This window comes from Phaethon lepturus, unplaced genomic scaffold (assembly GCF_000687285.1).
Source record: "Phaethon lepturus isolate BGI_N335 unplaced genomic scaffold, ASM68728v1 scaffold13355, whole genome shotgun sequence".
Classification (NCBI taxonomy): Eukaryota; Metazoa; Chordata; class Aves; order Phaethontiformes; family Phaethontidae; genus Phaethon; species Phaethon lepturus.
This window is the reverse complement of record NW_010542767.1, coordinates 18,886-26,171: the sequence shown is the minus strand read 5'-3', so window position 1 is coordinate 26,171 and position 7,286 is coordinate 18,886.

Genomic DNA, 7,286 nt, shown 5'->3' with positions numbered 1-7,286 from the left:
GGAAAGTTTTATGAACCTCTGAAAGAATATATTTAGATGCATTTTTTAAGTTATTTTCCTTAAAGAGACTGAGTCAATTACAGCCAATTGAGTGGAAACATTTATATTAGAGTTAAACACGGATAACAACAGTGAGTAAGAAATGGGAACATTTACTTGGAAATAGCCGGAGAGACTGTGGCACGGCTGTTTATAACTGTGATTACTGTTTTAATAGCTTGGGGTTCTTTTCCATTATTGTTATTCAGCTGAAAGTTAAGTTGTGCTCAGTTTCAACCAATAAACTCTAATTTAGGAATAAGAGTCACGATTGGTCCCAGCCGAGCCCCAGCCTCGGTGCATGGTGGCGTGTCCTCCGGCCCACGGCCATCGGGCTGCAGGCAAGACCTTGCAGGGCTGGATCGAGCGCAAAATCTCCGCGTCTTTTAAATGGCGTTGGAGCAAACCTCAAGGGAGAGGTCTGAAAGTCAATAGCGCTCGGCAGCCCTGCCTGCGTGGAGTTAAGAGAGGAGTTAAGGCAGAGTACAAAAGCTTCTGCTCAAAAGCCACATGCAGAAGCTAATGGCATCAAGAGCCGAGCACCTGCTAGCTGGGAGTCTCCTTTTTGTGTGAAGGCTGAACAAAATCAATCCATTGCAATTATTCTTCACGTTGTCTCGAGTGCAGAAGGTAGGTTAAACTTTTCATGGTGGTGCTGGGGTCACACGTTCAATAGGACCACAAAGCACTGCCACACGGGAAGTTATTGGTCCAACTTATCTTTGATATTCCAGATAAACAGAGACAACATGAGCTAGGATGTGCCTGCTGAGAGGCGAATACAGAAAAGTTGGGCTGATCCCCCACCAGGCATCAACGCAGCCATGCCTCTTCCAGCATCCTGCTCGGTGGCAGCCAGCACTGGTGTCCCCAGGTTGTGTTTCACGCAATATCTCTATGGGTGTGCCTTGAGCCTGCGAAAAGTAATCATCCAAGCCAGGGAAGGACACTCTGGAGTCAGTGAGATAAAGCCCAGGCATAACAGAGCAGAAACAAACACAGGTTCTGTATCTAATGTCAATACCACCATCGTCTTTAGTCAAACCCACAAATCAAACAGCCAGCTCCCTTCCAAAAAGCTGTTTAGTCAAGGGGCAGTTACCCTTAATCTCAACACCAAAAATCGCACCAAGATGACCTGGGGAGAAGAACCGCACTCAAAGATCAGTCTGCTGTATTATCAAGATGCATAGAAGATTCTCCCAATGAGAAGTAGGTCACACCCCACCATTCATTGCAAGCCTGTTCACCCTGTTTCCTACAACTTTATCAATGCTTTTTGGAAGCATAAATTCCAAGTCTGATATTTATCACTGGCTTCAGAGACAAGTTCAGGGGCAGGATTCCTGGTTAATACACTCCTCATTGGCCTCCCCTATCAGTGCACAAGAATAATTTTTTTTTTTTTTTAAGATACCATAGAACATGCACCATTCTCATGGGCCACAGTTGTATCTGAAATGTCCAACTCATTCATTAATACCATAGCTACAACTTTAGGCCCAGATGTCTACTGCAATGGCTGTAGACAGAAACGTGATCCCACAAATATATTAATTTCAATTCACCTCACAGTTAAATAGTATTGCCAAACTGTAACCACTAGAGGAGTATTTTAACTTAAGTTCTTAAAAAAAAAAGTTGCAAGTCTACCAAGTAAGTCTCACTATACTCTGTACTTTCACCCGGATTCCTCTCATGTGTAGTCACCAGTAGGTAAACCTTACAGAAAAGCCTTCAGTGCCAAATATACAATGCACTAAAGATGGCAAATACCATTTTGTCTTCATGAAACTCTGGTATTCCAGAGCTTTGAGCTTTCAAACACCATTTGTTGCACCTTGGTGTCTTTACACAGCAGCAGTGCAAGTAAAGCTACAGCCCATATAGCCTGTGACTATTTCTCGCATGCTAAATCCGCATGAATAAATCTTATTAAGCTTTAAAGCAAGCTGTTACTGCAGCTGTTTGATAGATTTATTATCCCCAAAACCTAGTGCACTGATGTGAAATGCAGGTATGAATTGAATAGTTACACTGTACAAACAGCCAGCTATTAGTTATATTACGGAAACAAGAAGAACATTGATAAGGTGCTCCACTGGGATATTTAACAAGTGTCAACGCCTAGATTGAAAGAGACATTTGTCTCTGAGAGTCAATGAAGATATACATCCTCATACCACAGCTAAGTTTCACTCGTATAGCGTACAGGAGAGCAAAGGAGGAAAAGCAAGCGTTTCCCTCCCCACCCTTCCGTTACGTTGATCAACCTGCTGTAGGTGGCACTACAGGACCCAATGAAGCTACTATGGCTTTGAGGTTGACCCTGTCTCGGTTGGGTGGTGGACCAAAGACCTCCAGGGGTGTCCGCCAACCTAAATCGTTCAGCAGTTATGCTTCCAGCTGAGCTGTGCATCAGCCCCATCGGCCCGCTGTGAACTGCCATTAACCACAAGTCCTCGTCAAACCATTTGAGAAACTGGGGGTGGAGGTTTGGGGGGACATGCCAAGCACCTCTCACCTGTACAGAAAGTCCTCACTTAAAAGCACAGGTGGAATTTTCTAGGAATACTAGAGACCAGAATTATAGTTCATCATAAAGTTTTGGTTTTCAAGAATTTAACTGACATAGACATACACTAGGACTACATCCCTCCTAAAATTATCTGACATTTGAGAGCCAGTGATTAAATACTGTAAAACCACCACCGCAGGGATGAAGAAAACTCAGCTACCTTGTAGAGGTGGTCTTTCGCTAAAGGTCACACTGTGTTATGCCACACATACTTTATAAAGTCTTGCTCAGCGTAAGCGATCCTTGCGTCTGGCTTCAGTCTATTCTACACAATTCCTTTCCTCAGTGACGTTACACTTTTGTCTTCTCTTATGTGCCCACACTATTTACGTTCTGCCTCGTATCCAGAGATTTGGGTGTCCTGACAAGACAGGATTTGTCCTTTCATCCATACAAACTGTGTGAAAATCAGTTTCCATCCATACAAACTGTGTGAAAATCAGCTTCCATTAAGCTATGCTGAATCAAAACCAAGATGTTCATCTCCTCTTACTCCCACCTGCTTCAGTACATTTCAGAGAACATTACCGAATTAGAGAATTCTAGTGAAAAAAATAATTATTGCTATTCTAAAATAGCTTAGACTGGTGTGAGCATTACTGACTGTTTAAGAAACGGTTGCATTGCAGCCTAATGAGAAAAGCAGCCTGTGGTGCAAGAGGTACTTTAGAAAGAAACAGCATTTTACGCTTGTGCAAAGATTGGCAGCGCAGGTAGGAATGGAAGCCCCAGCACAGAGCTCTTCAGGGGCCACGGTCCAGCCCAGATTAGGCGTTTCTACAGCGTCCTGCGGTCAGCACGCGCTTGCCAGTGGTGAAATTGTATGAGATATGGAAAGAATAGATTTAGGAAGCGTGATGATTTGTATATTAATAATCGCTTTGTCCAAGAGAATTTCTAAAGTTCAGCTTACAGCTGAAAAAAGAAAAAAAAAACGTGGATACCTAATTTCAATCCTCTTTCACTGTGACTTTTTTTTTTAAACGAGGGTGCACGATTATTGAAGCGGACAGACAAGTGGTGCCCGTGGCGTAGCAGCAGGGGCGCGGGAGGGGACACAGGCAGGGCACTGGGCAGCTGCTACCCTCCCCTGCCCCAGAGTCCCACAACATAAAAACAGCTTATCGATTGACCTCACACCATCCGAAACCAGTCCGCCTCTGCCCAGCTACGCCAGGGGAAATACCTTGTGAAAATGAGATTTTTTTTTTTTTTTTTTTTTTTTTTTTTTAGTAAATGGGGAAGCTCCAAGGCAGAGCTCCTAAGGAGGCTTAGGTCACCCTTCAGAGCGGAGGCAGTAGTTAAGGACACAAGACTACAGCAGATTCAAACCCTGGCGCATTCAAAAATTAAAACAGATCTTCCAAAAATAAGGTAAGAGCATGAAATTCAAGAGAGCCAATATATCCATCAGGTTAACCACTTACAGTGCTGCAAGCTCCTCCTGGAGCACCTTCCCGAAAAGCCTTCGCACTGTGTCGCAAACAAGACCTTTACCTGCTCGCCCGTATTTTCTCAGCCGTCCGGCACCAGATCGGTCACAACTCCCGTTCAGTTATTGGTTTCCGTTCTTCATTCAATACCTTCTGCTAATGTCCCTGGGCCCAGAGAGGACCCGCTTCCAGCCCAAGCGCTTGGCCGCTGTCTTCACGTGCCCTCGCTACCGACGGCATCTATTTCTTCAGCTGGGCGAGCGAGAGCTTCTTGCACCAACGCCAGGAAACGCTGGTGGGTCCTCCAGTCCACAAAGCACAGAAGTCAAATTCTGGTATCTCCTTGGTTCATTAGTTGGACCAAGAATTAATCAAAGGGAAAATGAGCCTTTTTTTTTTTAATATATAACTTTCCATAATCTCCAGTGCCTTGAGCATGCATTAGTTGTGAAATAGAAGACACCCAGTAACAGTTCCTCAGTGTCACACAAGGGTGTCTGAGGGCCTGCAGAACACGGGCCCTGACATGGCTCCATTTGCTGGGCGACCACAACCCTGTTCTCCAAAATAACTCCCACCTTGCCTCCCTTCTCCCTGCTTTTCCATCCAAAACGAGCTCCAGTGCAAATGAGGCGCCTGGGAAGTGTCAGTCCCTGCAAAGAAACAGAGAACATCTTTTCCTCCAGGAAAGAAATCCATCCTTTCTCCAGGCAGTAAAAGGGAAAGCAGAAACGCCTCTCGCGTTGAAAACCTACCAGATTTATTTATGCTTTGGGCTCCAGAAAGGCTAATGAATTTTTTTTCTTTTAAAGACCACCTCTAATTATGTACCAGTAAATCGCCATTCAAAAAATCAATTGCAGGTGCAGATAACAGCATTTGGATGTCCAATTAATTGATAAGTCTCACAAATCAAATAGATGTCTAAGTGATGTATGTTGCATTCACAGCTTTTCTGCCTAATTTTGTGCACGTGGAGACACCAAAAATGTGGAGTTTTAGGTTTTGTTTCATTTTATCACAGGCCTCACATGCAAAAAAGGCAAAAAAGCCACAGGGATCCCCCATGGGGTCCCACACTTCTTAAAACTCTGGTCTGGGAGTCGGTTGGGGAATAACGCGCGTGTTACGTGCCGAGGTTTGCGCTCCGACTCTCTGCATCCAAAGCCTTCACCACGGACACGCACCCACTGTGACAAAACCACGTTTAATGGGGAACAGAGCGAAGTTCAGGGATTGGAATCAACGTTGTGAGTTCTCGGCACAAGCCCTCCTGGAGATGCCTGCACGCTTTCGCAGGCCGCGTACGGGTCCTCGGCGCGACATGCCGTGATGACCCGTGTCACGCGGTGCTTTACATGGCTCCCAAACAGCAGGGCTGAGAGTGAGGAAGAGGCTGGGAGGAAGAAACAGGCAGGCAGAGGGGTCGGTAGCAGCAAAGGTACCAGGAAACCCCATTCTTCATGTCCGTAACAGCCCTAAAATCTACGCGGGGAGGCACTGGTAAGCATGAACCACCCTACTCGCGGACGCAAGCTCGGCCTTCCATGCGGTTTCTAGGGCACAAAGCCGTAAATGGCCCTTCCGTAAGCGAAGGGACGCGCCGGTAAGGCCCCGCGCGCTCCGGCCTAGCCGAAACACCAGCTAGCGGCCATGAGGGCGCAGCGAGGCCGAGACGGTGGCCAAAGCGGCGCTCCACACCGAGCCTTGCCGCTACAGGAAGCCCGTAGCCACAACCACGATTAGCCACGACCACGATCGGAGCCGTCTACACGCCACGTCAGATTACATCGGAGACCGGCAGCGCCCGCGCAGCCCCACCGCCAGCGTAAAGCCCCTCTCCGCACCGAGCTCAGAACCAGAGGTAGGTCCTGCGCAGTAGCCGTTGTCTCGATTTTCCGAGGGACTTTGTAGGCCAGTCTAGAGCTCCCTCGCGTTTCGGTGGTCCATTGGTAGCACCACATTGCCATCTGCTGTCCCTCGCCGTCCCTGGCAGCCACACCGATAACCGGGCGAAATGCAGCGGCGCAGTCTAAACAAAGCTGTTCAAAATGCAAATAGGCCCACGATCCATCACTTATTCAAATGGATTTTAACATTTTAATTAACGATTTAAGAAATAAAAGACACGAGCTTGCAAGGACGCGGTCGGATGAAGCGCCGCAGACAAAACGCGGCGTGCAATAGCAACGCAAGTACTAAAGCTTTGTGCATTAGGATGATCGCATGCATGGGTGTATCACGGAAAACAGCTCTTTATACTCCAGCAATTCAGGTGTTCAAGAATAAATTATGCCTTTTCAGTCAATAATGCCTTGGGTCTTACTATCCAAACATACAATAGCATTTAACCGGTTCCTGAAATGATACACCAAGCTGTCTGCAGCAGATTTAACCTTCTGCTTAAACCTTGCATGCAGGCAGGCAAGCACACCTCAGCTGCCTCCTTCTGCTAACAACCTTCACAGCTTGCCCATGGTCCTGCCCATTTTTATTTTTTTTTTCCCTAAAGAACTTGCAGAAAGCGCTCTGTTAAGTACAGGTTCAAGCAGTGGCTTGGGGACAAAGCTAACCAGACTCCGGGGATGCAACCTGCGTCTTAACTATGGTGGGAAATTGGAAGAATATTCTTTCTCAGAAAGTTACCTCGGCATGAAAAGTGAGAAAATAAATCTAGCAAAGGGGACTCCTCCTTCAGCAGCCAGGAACGCCAACGGGAACCCAGAAAGAACAAGGCATGAGGCTGTTCCTTACTAATTCTGACTAGCCTAACTTGCACGCCTGCTACATACACACATTAATCCTTTTTGCAGCTTGCAGTGCAAGCTCAGGAGGAAGCAAACAGATGGACAATGACTTATCATTGGAGAGACTTGGATCAGCAACTTAGAAACTCAGACTTACACAGGAAAAGCAAGTTAGTCATCCAAACAAATAGATGTGCCCTGGGGAGAAGAAAAATCTGGGTAGCAATAGAACTAAAATAAAACCTTAAGAAAAACAAAGACTGAGTATGCAGAACGCAAACAGATATAAAGTGAATATAAAGAGGAAACAGCCAAGGCAACACAAAGCAGGCATGTAGAACCTGCTGCTAAATGCTCATTTCTTGTGTGACTGCATTTATGAAATACAATGGAAGAAAGACTCAGATCTCAAGAGCGCTGAACACACTCGCCTCTAACACCACAGTCCGTATATCTGTGTTTTCTCAAACACTTTAATATTTCCTGGCC